The sequence below is a fragment of the Macrobrachium nipponense genome, chromosome 43 (genome assembly GCF_015104395.2).
Source record: "Macrobrachium nipponense isolate FS-2020 chromosome 43, ASM1510439v2, whole genome shotgun sequence".
Classification (NCBI taxonomy): domain Eukaryota; kingdom Metazoa; phylum Arthropoda; class Malacostraca; order Decapoda; family Palaemonidae; genus Macrobrachium; species Macrobrachium nipponense.
Window position 1 is genome coordinate 6,424,318 of NC_061104.1, and position 15,556 is coordinate 6,439,873.

Genomic DNA, 15,556 nt, shown 5'->3' on the forward strand with positions numbered 1-15,556 from the left:
CTGGAGGATCGGTAAGGGACCGGGGGTGGAGGGGTTGGGGTGGCGGCTGGAGAATCAGTAATGGGGGTCGGGGAGCCGTTGGTTGAACGGACTCTCATGTAATATGATCCTAACGATAAGGAAAGCAAAAATCGACACTGATGCTCTAATCAGGGAAGGATCAGGATAATACAAAGCTGCAATTACTGGAATCAGGAACAATGATTGTAAAGCATGAAAAAGAATGAATAACAATTATAGTGGATGTAGCCAAATGAACTGCGTGTTCCCTTCAAGATTAGTTTGGTGCTCATTTTCACAAAAAAATAAATAAATAAATAAATAATAATAATAATCAAATTCAGTTTCAATTATAATTTTATTAAAAATAAAATTAATGGACAAGGACGCAAAAATAGCAAAATGTATCTTTAATTCATTGAACTGACAAATCCAAGGGATTATAAATAGTCGACAAATTCGAGACTGAAGCGACAAGAAATCCAGTCACGAATCCCACGAGACGACTGAAATGAAAACTCGTATCGACTGCAAACTTTTTATCCACTCTTGGGTTAGTATATAAGGACCATCAGGGTGGTTAAGGTGTGTTGTTACTCGGATGACTCGAGTTAAATACTGGCCAGAGAAATTTCCATCTAGGCTACTCTGGTGAGAAGTGGCTCGAATAAAAAACAAGTATGAGTGACAACACACTGGATACATTAGTTCCTTTATACATCTGGTGGTCTATAATTTTCCCCCGAAAGCCTTTCAAATTATATATATAGGTCTTGGTATTTGCGGTTTATAATTCATTACTTTACAAATAGATGGATTGTGCAAATCCAAAGCGTATTTCCATTCATATAACGTTCTGAAATTGACACCTAATAATGATCTACCATGAACAAAAGTAGGATCCCAACCAGCGCCTGCACAGCCACACCTGAATGGAACAAAGGTTGACGATTATGGTTAATGAGGACTGAATATGATTTTTACCATTGCTATTTTTATTGCTCTGTTACTATACTATTTTTCTATTTGTTTAACAACGACTTAGTTCACTGGTAATGTGAACTATAAATTCGTATATCATTAACATATTGTCTACAGTAGTGATTAGAAAATATGAACATTGACATCCAATAGCTTGAGTATTCACATCCGTCGTTACAAGACAAACAGGCTTCATTGCTGTGTTACCAGACCATTATCAAGAAACAGAAGGGGATGGGGTAAAGGAACACTTTGAGGCAACTGTACCATCCGGCAATATGAATCCACGGTCAAAAGAATTATTTCTATAAAGCTTAACTAGATGTTGAGCATCCGCAAACACTTATAGTATTTGCTGTTGTCCATTGGATTATTAAAGAACCTTCCTCGTGGTAGAAGCTTATTTTGGGTCAGCGCTGACAAGACCTCCTATACTCTTTGGACCTTGAGTTACAATATTAACAAAATAGTAAATGAAAGAACAAAGCTTTTCACAATAAAACTTAGCACAAATGATTAACAAAATCATTCGTCATTGCGGTGATACACAGCTAACTTGATGTAGAGGGAGGTAGCGTTTATAATTTTTAGGAATAATGAAGGGATGATAGTAGTAGTAGTAGTGGGTGGGATATGCCTTTGAAACGGCTTTTAAGTTATCGTGCATCGTGGTATTGTTGAGGAGAGAAGAAGAGACAGTAAAATCTTTACTATAATATGTACGTAAAAGCAGTACCAATTTACATAAAAAATGATATTTCACAATAAATTTAACATAATGATAAAACTTGAAAACAAATGCAACACGGTAAAAAAAAAAAAAGCTTGCTCGAGTCAGTGTTCGGTGCGGAGAGAGAGAGAGAGAGATTACCATTGACTTATTAGCTGATCTGGGATGATTATTCCCCCATTTCTTTCACTTACACTCGATCTGCCCAAATCACTTTAATTTTTTTACGGTAAAATGCCAATCTAGTGATAATTGCTTTTTACGACTGTAAAAGTAGCTCAGCTCTGTGATAAACAAACTGGCGCCGCTTTCAGCTTCTGCATGCCTTCGATTGTTTGTTTAAACGGCTTCCTTGTGAAGTTATTTTATTTCTCTCTCCTTTTCTTGCATTCTTGACTTATTACTTAGTTGTTTGTAAAATCCTCATGTTTGTTTTAAAAGTCTGCCGTTTGCCAACAGTAAGTTGATGTATTGTGGCATAATTAATCTATTTCGTGCACTTAAGAATGAAGTGTAAACACGTTGATAACTCTCTCTCTCTCTCTCAGACACAATTGGACACACACACTATCAATTCCTTTAATATTATTATCTTTGTACCTAATATGAATAAAATGTATTTTGTTATCAACCTTTGCATACTGCAATCAATTCGGTTTGCTCAAGAGGTTTCCCGTCTCTCCTCCCTCCATTCCCCAGCCCGCGGCACCATTTTTACCAGACAGTTTGTAAATCGTACAGGGAAAAAATAAAATTTAGAAAATTTTAATTCATATAACATACTGTTTCATTACTTTACACTCTTGAACACATTAATAATAGAAAAAATGTGAAAAGGGGAACTTTTTGGGTTGGCTAGAACGAATTATCCAGATTCCCTTTATTTCTTATGGGGATATTTGTTTCATATTTCGAACAAATCGTACTTCGAACAGCCTTCTGGAACGGATTAAGTTCGAAATACGAGGTACTACTGTAGTTGCTTGCACTCTCCGGCTTTGTATGCCCTGTGATTTTTTTATTTCAGTGTGTGTGTGTGTGTCAATGCATGTACCTGGGCAATCAGGGATTTCTGTGCTCCAGGTTTTTGGCTGCTACCATTACAGATCCCCATACTACAGGCAGTATGTGCCAATCTAATTTTTGTACCATTACTAATCCTTGCCCGGAATGTCGTTCCTGGCCTGTGCTGCAGTGGAAGGCTTTCTACAAGGAGAGAGAGCATTGTAAAGTATTTACTTGTCCTTCTTTGGAGGGTTTTTTGCCTCTTCATTTGGACCATTCAGCATCCCCTTCTAGAAGTGTTCCCTCTTCTTCCTTTTCTTCCGTCAATTCGTTGTTGGAAGTATCGGGAGTTGCATAGGATGAGATTAGGTTTAATTTACCCCCTCTCCTGCCTCGGCTACTAACCCGTGGGTCCGAAGTTTGATTCTCGGCTCGGCCAATGCGGAACCGAGGAATTTATTTCTGGTGATAGAAATTTATTTCTCGATATAATGTGGTTCGGATCCCACAATAAGCTGTAGGTCCCATTGCGAGGTAACCAATTGGTTCCTAGTCACGTAAAAATATCTAATCCTTCGGGCCAGACCTAGGAGAGCTATTAATCACCTCAGTGGTCTGGTAAAACTAAGATATACTTAACTTAACCCCCTCTCCTGCAGGATATAATGTCCTTCCCGAGAGGGAGGAGGCTATGCTTTCTACTTCCTTTATTTCAGATTCCAAATCAAACAAGATGGCAGCTGTTTGGGCATCTCTATGTCTATGGGGTGCCCCCTTATTGGCTGGCCTACTCTCGCATTTCTTGGCTGCTCGTCACCTGCCTCTGGCCCCCTCGCCAGTCCCCCCACCTCCAGGTCTACACTACTTTGGCTCTCGTGTACTGCCTCTTAGCGGGACACCTTTGTCAATGTTGATGCTTACTAGAAAAAATACAATTTACTTTCAAAAATTGTGATTTGTTCCTATGCTATATACAAACTTTCAATCCTTTACTGTAGGAAGACTCATTGATTGGTGGGTGGAATCCAAGAAATCTCCAGTGAACTGACTGGGGTTCAGCCTACCTGAGATTTCCTTCCAGGTCGTAAGAGTGAGGAAGGGAATCCAGCCACTGACTTTTGATTGGAGTTAAAGAACTGCAAGATCATAGTCTTTGTTCTGGGTTTACTCATAAAGGGGAGAATATTTGTCACCCTTAAGAGAAAGCTAAGGACCATTATGCCGGAGATATTAAGGCAAATACAAGTTATGAGTTGGTCTTATATCCAGGTCCCTCTTCCCTGCCTTGTGAAGGGAAGGGGCAGATATTACTTCTATTAACTAATCAAAGAAAATATAGATTACTCCAAGGAGTGTCTTACCTGCATCGATCACTCGGTAACAGCATGTAACCGTCCGCATTAATCTCTACACGAAGGGAAGAGTAGGATGAAAGAAATGAAAGGGGAGCCAGTCACTCCACAGTCATGCTCATCATACCATACAATGAGGCAAGATGCGATCCTGTCCAGTTAAGGAACTGGGTAAGTTACACAACTTGTTGAGCAGCCACCACTGGTCCCAAGGAAAAGTGTCCAAGGACCTGTGGGTAATATCCTGAACTGACAGGTTCTACAGAATGTGAGGAAACGGGGCAATGCCCCAGACATGAATTCTTCGGACGAAGCGTACCATTGTCATCAGCAGCAGAGTATAGTACGTTTTTCTGTTGTCTCTCTAAGCCATCATCATCAATGAAGTCTCACAGAATGGGTGGTAAAGGACTCGAAGCTGACGTCAGGAACCAATGGATTTTGATTCTTCAGTCCGAAGTTCGGGACGAAGTTGAGCGTAACCGGTCCCCATCCACTATTAAATCAAAGAAAGACCATGTAGTTCGCCAACTCTTCGTCGATACCAGAGCAAGCAGAAAGACTGTCTTGAGGATCAGATCCCTGTCTTGAGTACTCTTGAAGGGGGTCGAATGGGGCACAGTCGGGCTCTGTAGCACAAGACTCACATCCCACTCAGGTCTGAGATTCCTGGGTGGGCAAGACACCTCTTAAGTTTTATGAGTAATGATATCTCTATGCGCCTCAGTGGTGTGGTTGGTAAGGTGTTGGTGTCCTACCTCGGTGGTCGCGAGTTTGATTCTCAGCCATTCCATTGAGGAGTGAGAGATGTGTATTTCTGGTGATAGAAGTTCACTCTCGACATGGTTTGGAAGTCACGTAAAGCCGTTGGTGCTGTTGCTGAATAACCACTGGTTCCATGCAACGTAAAAACACCATACAAATAAATAATGATATCTCAAAGACGAGATACGTATCAATACCTTACAGCTTCAAGACTTGGGCCAGTGCGGCTCTGTAGTCTCACAGCAGAGATGGGAGAGAGATCCTTTAGGGAAGGGAGAAGATGAAATCCATGACCTGTTGAAGAGTGGCTCTGACCGGAGAGATAACCTGTCTACTACACCAACCACAGAAGACAGCCCACTTTCCCTGGTATCCTGCAGAGGGCTGTCTGAGGCATCCTGCCATCTGTTTGCTCAGCAAGAAATCCATCATCTCTTGCAAGCAAGACTATTTCTCCCAGCCGTGAAGATACAGGGAAGACAAGGTATCATTCGGCCTGTGGCTGGCACAGCAGTTCTGCCATGGGGAAATCTCTCTTGGTGTCTCAGAAAGAAGAGCCAAAAGGACGGGAATCAAATGGCTTGAGGCCATTTGAGTAGCACCAGAGTCCTCTAAAGATTCAGGGTGATCAGTGTGCCGATCCCTGCTCGAATCAGGAAACAACGGGGGGAAAGGCGTAATTTCAAAGAGAAGGTCTTTAGCTTCCTGTTGAGCCAGGTGGTGAGCAAGTCTATGACTGGACGTCCCCAAAGGCTGAACAACCTTTCCACCACATGTTGGTGAAAAAACCATTTGGTCTCTACCACCTGATTCTGGCAGTTGAGCTTGTCTGCCATTATATTCCTCTTGTCTGGAATGCATCTGGTTGACCACTATCGAGTGTGCTGTTGCCCACTCGATCACCTGCCCTGTCAAGATAAAGCTTGCGAAAGGCAAGTTTCTTGCTTGTTGAAGTGTGCCACTACTGTAGTGTCGATCATCAATGCCACATTGTGTCCTATCACACGTTCCTGAAGCTCTTGGAGAACCAGGAAGGCTGCCTTGAGTTTCAGGATGTTGATTTGAAGGTGTTTGTTGTGAAGTTCTCGCACCTCTGCAGTTTGTAACTGCTTTCAGTGTGCGTCTCATCCTCGGTCGATGCATCCGACTCTTCAGGGACGACAGGCGATGTATCTCAATGAGCCACAGAGCCACAGTGGAGCAGGCTGTTCCTGTCGAAACAGGAACTGCCTCACTGCCTATCTGAACATGCTGGTACTAGAGTTCGAGGGGAACTCTTATCTATCAACATGCACAAATATTACATCCTCTGCTTGGGCACGAAATCGGACTTCTCGTGATTTATCCAGGTCTTCAGATCCCAGTAAAACTTGAGGAGTCTATTCCTTTCCTGTAAAAACCCACAACCGGGAGTTCACTAGGACCAGCCAATCGTCAAGATATCTCAAAAGACATATCCCGTGCAAAAGCCCCCAAGTTGAGACCAGGTCGAACACTCTCGTGAACACTTGGAGAGCTGTCAAGAGTCTGAAACAGAGCGTTCTGAATTGGTAGACCGTTACTGCAAGGACGAAGTGAAGGTAATTGCAGTAGGTTTTGTGGATAGGTATCTGGAAATACGCATCCTTCATGTCTACCATCATCATGAAGTCGTTCTCCCTGTTAGAGGCAAACATTGTTTGTGTTATCTCTATCTTGAACCAAGTTTGGCTAAGAAACTGTTCAGGGGACAAAAGTCTATGACCGGTCTCCATTCCCCCCTGGGAACCAGTCCATCACGCCTTCTACAGCAACTATGCTCAGTGTCTTCTTGTGGAACCTCGACACACGAAGTCCCTACTTACGAAAAATCCAAGTTACGAAAGCAAAGACGAAGATTTTTTTGCTTCTGTATACGAAAATAATTCAGGTTATGAAAGGCTGTACTGTAAAGTCCGAGATTCGCTCGGACCGCTCGAGAACAATTTTAAAACTTGCACGCCGCTAACTCTGTCGACTCACCACCATCCTCCCGCTCTCCCATTGGTTCCTGATGCTAGTCACCGCCGTAAGATCCTGCTCTCTCATTGGTCAGCATCTATCCCATCATGCCTCTACGTAAAGGCATCGTTCGGCCACTTCGTCACATCTGCATTATCGTACACACACGGAAAATTTGTTCGTTCACATATACGTATTTTGTTAGTTAGCCCTAACGTAAATTAGTTTTAGCGATTTCGCTTTCTACTTGTACGTATAATTTATCGTGTTGTGTGTGAACTTAATTAACGTAATTAGCCATGGGTCCCAAGAATGTTGCTGAAGTTCACGGAAAGAAGTGGATGCATTTTATGGAGACTAAGATGGAGATAATTAAGGAGTATGAAGCTGGCATGCGGTTGAGTGTGATCGCTAAGGAATACGGCCGAAATCCATCGACTATAGGCACCATCCTTAAGCAGAAGGAAGCCATCGAAGCAGCTACACCTTCCAAGGGCGTGACTATTTTGTCCAACAAGAGGAGCCACGTGCATGAGGAGATGGAGAGGCGGCTGCTTGTATAGATAAAAGACAAAAATCGCTGGCGATATGATAACCGAGATGGCAATCTCCCACAAGGCCAGCACTATTTTTGGTGATCTGATTGCCCAGGCCAAAGATGACGGAGGAGAAGGGATATCGACGCCAACCCCAGACTTCAAGGCTTCTCGTGGGTGGTTTGATAAATTCCGTAAACGGACTGGCATCCATTCGATGGGGAGGCTGCCAGTTTGGACACGAAAGCGGCCAAAGCCTTTATTAACAGCAAGTTTCAACTGTGACAAGACTGGCCTTTTTTGGGAAAAAATGCCTCATCGGACATTATTCATTGAGGAAGAGAAGAAGCTACCCGGGCATAAGCCTATGAAAGAAAGGCTTACGCTCGCACTTTTTTCCAACACCAATGGGGATTGTAAGGTCAAGCCCCTACTTGTGTATCATTCGGAGACTCCTCGAGCCTTCAAGGCCCACAAAGTGCTAAAGGAGAAGCTTCCGGTGATGTGGAGGGCTAATGCGAAAGCCTGGGTAACAAGACTTTTGTTCATCGAGTGGGTAAATCTGTGTTTTGGCCCGACAGTGAAGAAATTCTTGGAAGAGAAGCGCCTCCTTCTGAAATGTCTGCTGTTGTTGGACAATGCCCCTGCTCACCCTCCTGGCTTCGAGGAAGATATCTTAGTGGAGTATTCTTTTATCAAGGTTCTTTATCTTCTGCCTAACACCACCAGTCTCCTCCAGCCCATGCACCAGCAAGTGATATCAAACTTCAAGAAGCTGTATACTAAACATCTTTTCAAGAGATGTTTCGACATAACCGATACCCCAAACCTCACCTTGCATGAATTTTGGAAGGAGCATTTCGATATCGTGATATGCATTTAACTCATCGATCAAGCTTGGCAGGAGGTTTCGAGGCGAACCTTGAGTTCTTCGTGGAGGAAACTCTGGCCTGATGTCGTATCCGCCCGAGACTTCAAGGGATTCAACGTGGGCGAAGCTGATACAGATTCAGAAACAGCTGACGATCCTGAAACTATTTCGCAACCAGATCTTGATGAGATCGTTGCACTCAGCAAGTCCATGGGGCTGGTTGTCGACGAGGACGACATCAATAACCTTCTCGAGGAGCACCAAGAGGAGCTTACGACGGATGACCTGGAGTTGGAGGCCATGCAACGTAACGTCGTTCAAGAAGAGTTCTCTAGCAGCAGCGAGGAGAAGGAGGAGGACCCTATGACAACGGCAGAAATTAAGGATGCTCTAGCTGCTTTTCATAAAGTGCAATCATTTGTAGAAAAGACACACCCCGAAAAGGCTTACACAGGTCATATGCTTGCGCAGGTCGATGACGTTTGCCCGAGTCGTTTCAGGAACATTGTGAAAAGCAGGCAGAAGCAATCTGCCTTGGGTAGTTATTTTTTAAAGAGGCCTTTAGTAGTAAGCAAACAGGAAGATCCGAGTGATATTAAAAAACAAAGTTGAAAGTGGTGAAGAAATTGAAATTTAGTAAAAAAAAAAAAAAAAAAAAAAAAAAAAAACGTAAAGTAAAAAAGAAATGTAAAAAATAAAAAAAAAGACAAATAAAAGAAATTTAATTTTAAGTTTTTTGTAAAGTTAAGTTAATGTTTTCTGCCCTTTGTTAATTGTTTCGTAAAGTTTAGTGTTGATGTTTTCTGCCATTTTTTAATGTGTTTCGTAAAGTCAAGTGTTCGTGTTTTCTGCCATTTGTCATCCTCCTCTGTTGCCACTTTCGGAGATCGCCTCACTCGAAAGGTAAGGTTCCACATTTTACCACATATGTACTAACAGTTGGACACAGGTTTACCTGGTACACCGTCTTGAGACACTTGGAAAAATTACATGGTAACAGTGTTTACTGAGGGAGATGGGGGTGGGGGGAGAACTCCTTCTCTGCTAGCAAGAGTTCCACCAATAAGCTCTGGAGTTTGTTTGGTGGGCGGAGTTATTAGGTATGGTTGGAGAAAGACAGACACACACACACACGGAGTAAAAAAAAAAGAAATTGAGCAGTTTATATCGTTGTAATGAAGATTGTTATCTCACTTGTAATATAAGTTTGTTTATTGAGGCTCCATTTAACTTTCAGCCAAGACGTTATCTTACCACCGTGTCTATTATTATATATCGGTCATATTCATTACACAATACTTAAGATGTATCAACATTTTAAAGTTATATTGGTATTGCCAAAAATCATGAACATCATAACAGGATATTTTAACGTTATCACGTAAGCCAAGTTTACAGCATTAGTTGTAGTGCGTTTCCTACAAATTCTACAATAGGAAGCTATAAAGAGAAGCCCGGCAGCACTTGATTGAATATACCCAAAAACTCAATGAATGTGTTGAGAGTCTCCGACACTTAGCTCCTCTCTCTCTCATACTAGCTAACTTATCTCTCTCCCTCTCTCAGCTATACTAGCTAGCTTAGTGACATGATGCCATCTAGAAAAAACCCTGCGCTCAGTATGCAGTTCTGATATGTCATCATTGTATTCAGGAGAGGATCAGTGACTCAATAATATTGAAGATTGCCCTTCCTGACAATACCCATAAGCATAACCAATGCAAAGAAATTTCTCATCTCTGATACTGTAAGTCATACCACTCTTGTTCCCTTGAGTGTTCGCTTGAGACATTACCCCATTTCATAACATGAAATTAACGATTGGATCTCTCTACAGTCAGTTCCATTATAGAATCATTAAAAACAGAATAAAAAACACTTTATTCCTGATATACTGTCATCAAAATCGAAGGTGTGTGGCAAAAAATTATCACCACCAATCCTTTGCCACACAGGATTAGCTGGTTTGACATTTCTGACAACCTCCTAGGCCACCCTTACCTCCCCTCCCCCGCGCAGTTCATACAAATGGAAGACGAGCTGTGCAAACGGCCAGCAAGACCTCTAATAAGGCATAAGTAAGCACAGAAACAATATAGATACAATAAGCTATGAAGGTGCGCAAATTTAAAAACTTAAGGTCCCATGACGTGAACAACATGTGTGGGACGACTTCTGCAACACATCATATGACGTGGTTGACCTTTTAAGGGTTAACTGTTGTTTTTCTAAAATTATGTATACACTGATATATTAGACTCTATATATTTCGTTGACCTCAGTTGATAGGTGAAGTCATTTGGGCTTTCCTCATAGTGGCTGACATAAAGAGATTATCATCTACTGAATTGACATTTACCTTTTAAAATATCCTACGGAGCATATGACCCCTATACTCAGAAACGACAGCGACGGCCAAAAAATATACCACATTTTAACTCTTGTTCATATAACTTAGGTTTTAATCAAAGATACATTGAAAATATTAGGATATAAAGCATTACATTTCAAATAATGGAAACTATTTTAATAGACTCCAAGAAGCTAATAAGTGAAAACAAGCGGCGAAAAGTACATCTGTATCGGCCACACCACAGTGAACAAAGTATACAGGTAAGGCAATTTGCCAATACTGTTACCGACCTCTGTATGAAAAAAGTGCTCGGCGAGTCATTCAGTTTCTATAATTTAATGCTGTTAACAAGAAACTGTGATTAGGAAGACGATAAAAAACATGTGGGGCCCAAGTAAGTAAGAAAGTTTACTGCAATAGTCTCAATGTATGAAGGCGTTATGCCATTTTTTTTTTGACAAGATACTTTGAATATTATATCAAGAATATCATGGTTATAATAAAAACTTGTTGTGAATTGTGTTTATTAAAACATAACCAAATAACTAATGAGAACTTTTTATGTCCTATTACAAAAAATATAACATTTATATTATACAATCTAATACCTTGACCATCCACTCTCTCTCTCTCAGTCACTTCCCTCAATCTGTTGGGCATCGAATGAACAAGGTTGAAAATTTGCTGTGGTCTCCATTTACAAATTTCCCACAGAGTTGATGTGAGCCATGAGTTGCAGTGTTGTTCTCTCATGTTCCATTTTCCATGTGTTCATCTGGGCCCACATGTGTTCAATCACATTCATATCTGCTCCTTTACTCGGCCATTCAAGAAAAAGCAGGTTATCCTGTCTGGCAAACCACTCTTGAACAACGCGAGCAATGTGAATGGGACTCCGGTCATGCATGAACAGAATGGGCCCTGGTGGGAAGGGAAAATTCCTTTCTCGTAACGAAGGCAAGGAGGAGGTTTGCAGCAGCTCAACATACTTAGCTGCTGTAAATCATCCGCCGATACGGAACACATCACCCATACCATGCACACACACCCAGCCCCATACGTTGCAGGTGACATGGCCAGATCGAACCACCTCAACGATGTTACGGGGTTCATATCTGAATGAGAGAAAAAAAATTGGGGTGTATAATATAAATCATATACATACCTATGGAGAATTTAAATTCTCAGTGATGAACAACACTGAAAGAATTCTATTGTCTAATTATTTATTTAATTATATTTGAGGAAAAAGAGCAAATGATGCCACTATCCCTTACCTAATATTTATCTCAGAAATAGCACTCTTCTTTATATTTACTCCCTTTATATATTTTGACAGTCAACTTCTGTGGAACAAAATCTGAAGATTAATAATTAATATAAAGAAGAATGCAATTGATAATTGATGCAAGTAATGATTTTGGTTATCATACCGAGTTCTATTTGTTCGCCAACAATGCAGCTTCCCATGCGATGTGGACGAGAAGCACTTCTCGTCAGTAAAGATGACCCGGTCCCAAAAGTCCAAACCTTTATCAACATCACGTTGGACAAAATCAAGCTTTCCCGCTTTATGTCACTCCATCAAGAGCTCCTTTATTGCTGGAGTTCTTTGATGAATCCCAGCAGCGTGGAGTCTGCATCGTACTGTCATCGATGACACTTCTAATCCAAGGTCTTCATGAATGGCCTCGGCGTTGGTTAAGGGTTGCTCTCGACCCACCCTGATAATGGCGTCATCCTCAGCTGAGGTGGTTTTCCATGGACCCCTGGCCTAGCTAAGAGAACATATTATCTTAAATGTTTAACTTATAATTTATATAACATCGCAATCAATTCTAGATTCTTCAAATTTTGTACTCTATGGATTGATCATAATTTAGTAAACATGGCCGTATATTTTTGGTTTCAAAAGCATATCAAATAGAACGTGATTACATATTTCCATAATATTCTCAATTTGGTTGGTGGTTATTAAAACTGTAAATCCTTCCTGAGCCATCACTGAAATGACATTTAATATATAAACTATAGCTATCATAAGACGCACAATGACTGTGATGGGGTGGACACAAATAAAATGCTCTTATAAGCTTAATTTTACCGAGACAACTCAATCGACTATCTAACTTTGTTCTTGATTGAGGTCAGCAAGAGCCAACCACCGGTGTGGAATTATGGAGGTGCACCTGAAATATCACTGTGGTGTTGGAATGGCTGTTGATATCTGTAGTCTAACCAAAATTATAATAGCGAGATGAATTACATTTAAGAAAGAAACTTTCATATTAAATAAGCAAGATTAAATAACCATGAACAATGTAACATATCCACCAATCATTCAGCATAAACAACTTACGCAAGTCGTTCAAGTTCCCACTCTCCTCCCATCTTATCCACAACTGTACCGTGGTGGGGGACACACCAACATCACGTGCAATGGCTCGTATCGAGAAGCCATTGTCGTGTAAAGTGACAGTTCGTCCTCACAGCGCCAGATGTGTCCCTTCGATTCATTGTGAGTGGTTATGAATTCTGACCCATTTAAAAATCCTGCTGATGACCTCACCTCCATTGGGATTTCGACTGTTTCGAGTCGAGTAAAACAATATCATGCGTCATAGATCATTATGTCGTTCCTTGATTGTAGGATTAGTCAATATGGATCATAATCACCATAGTATGAAATAAAGATACTACTGTTAAATATAATATGCTCACGTAATTATTGTTCCTGTTAATAATTACATTGAGAACTGAATACTCGTTGAGCACTGCTTCGTAAAATGAGCTCGATAAAAGCGTTCGCAAATTCTCTAACCTATTTCTCTATAACTAAGATTCGTATAAGTACAAGATTTTGCTATAGTGTACTACACCCAGTACCATATTTTATAAGAGTATCATGAATCATAAATTACAAAGGATAGACCTTGTCCTGTACGAAGAGGCAAAAGGCTCGATTAGCCAGAAATGGATATGAACAACAGTATAAAAAAAAGTTTGCCCACCACCTCCCTCCACCCCCACTTCAACCCTCTTCCTCTTCCTTCCCTCACCTCTCCTCCCCTTCCCTTCTCTCTCTCTCTCTCCTTTTCATTCTATATGTATTTACAAGAAAGAGTGAGTTTAACCCAATCCTTCTTCTTGTAAATGTTGTTGTATTCAGAAAATCTACAGTACTATAATAATATTAGGATAAACACTAAAAACACGCAGGCATTAAGGATAAACAGAAAATATTTCAAGCGGAGGTTTTCGTTAGCCATACACTATCCACGAGCATATCTACATCGTCCACTCATCGGGGTCGCAACAGGCCCCCCTTACCCCTAGCCCTCCACCCATTTCAGTTGTAGCAAAGCCAGGCTGAGGACATCGGTACAGCAAAAGCAAGAAGCTTGTCAGTTTGAATTACATTTTAGAATTCCAAAACCTGTAAGACAGCTTAACAACAAGAACTCAATCCCCGACACCACTCCCGCCCCCCCCGCAAAAATATATATGCATAAATTAGTGCATATATTAGTTTAGTCAAGGTTAGAGGGTGTTAATGACATATCAAAACTGCATACTTAGCGCAGTCCTAATGCAAACCACCAATTAATTACCTTGATTCACGAGATTAAGTATATCTTAGTTTTACCAGACCACTGAGCTGACTAACAACTCTCCTAGGGCTGGCCCAAAGGTTTAGATTTTTTTTACGTGGCTAGAAATCAATTATTGGTTTCTTAGTAAGGGACCTACAGCTTATTGTGGGATCCAACCCACATTATATCACGAAATGATTTTCTAATCACTAGAAGTAAATTCCTCTGATTCCTCACTGAGCGGCATTGGGAAGCGAACTCTGGCTACCAGATTGATAGTCAAGCATGGAACCCACTCGTCCAGTGAGGAACTAACCTTGATTCACGAACATCCTGTAGGTGTGGAAGAAGACCGCCATAGCGAAGACGGGCGTTGGGTCTCCTTGGTGATTTCGTCCGATGGCGACCGTCACTATGCTAATGACCAAGAGGGCTATGAGGGCCCCTATACCAGACGGTGGGTGTGAGAGGGAGCATGAACCCCCAGGGATCGACCTCGGCTCGATTCTAGGCTAAAATGAACTGCCTGGCGTCGGTGAATATCGGGGAGGTGTAGTCGATGGCCGTCGTTCTAATGAGCGTGATGTCATGTGGACCTAGGGCCATATCCGCCTCCTGTATATTATAATAAGATTTAAGATTAATGATCATTATTATTCAAATATAACGTCATGTATAATCATTTATGATTATTATTACTATAATAAAGAGTATGCATGCTTATTCATTTGTTTATCTCTGCATGGCGTAAACGTTTGGTAGGGAAGCACCCACGTGGCGATGGACCATCCCGACCATGCCCGACCAGGACCCGTCCTCATTGATGGCACCCCAAAAGCCGTCCTCGGGTCGAACTATCTTGTACCTGGAATACGGGAATGGTGTTCTCCCATAAGTCTCGATTTATCAGCGATCGATGAAGAATATAGTAGAGCAAAGAAAATATAATAATACTCGAAAAAAATATGAAATAGGCAAATCAATAATGCTCAATGAAATAAAGTTCAAACCTGTTAACCTGTAAAGGAATCGAAATTATACATTGTAAGCAGGTTGGGTATACTCAAACACGAGCAATATGCTATAGCTGTATTTTCACACAGTTCAATACATGATGAGCAGCAGTGCACGTGACAATGTTGAGGCTACGCTTACTCAAGCGAGACTGCCCCAGAGTGACCAGACTCAATTTCTCCCGCCTTAAACACATTTTGGCGGGAATACAAGTAACTTTCATATGCATCATATGGAAACATCCTACATCCCTTCTCTAAAATAAATATATTACACTTTTCATGAAATTGAAGGTTTATCAAGTAATTATACAGAAGAGAAGTGTAAGGCATACTGACGACAAAATGGTTATATATGAAAGAAAAAACAAATCATA

At 41.2% G+C, this 15,556-nt stretch overlaps 2 long non-coding RNA genes across 2 annotated transcripts in view; one reads left to right on the forward strand and one right to left on the reverse strand.

Annotated features, from left to right (window-relative positions):
• LOC135213815 (uncharacterized) overlaps window positions 1-14,799 on the reverse strand; it is a 196,001-nt gene extending 181,202 nt beyond the window's left edge. Inside the window, exon 1 of the long non-coding RNA XR_010314213.1 lies at window positions 14,483-14,799. This is a non-coding gene — a long non-coding RNA (uncharacterized LOC135213815). The remainder of the gene's footprint in view (window positions 1-14,482) is intronic.
• LOC135213814 (uncharacterized) overlaps window positions 1-15,556 on the forward strand; it is a 79,233-nt gene that overhangs the window by 21,105 nt on the left and 42,572 nt on the right. The window lies entirely within an intron of this gene.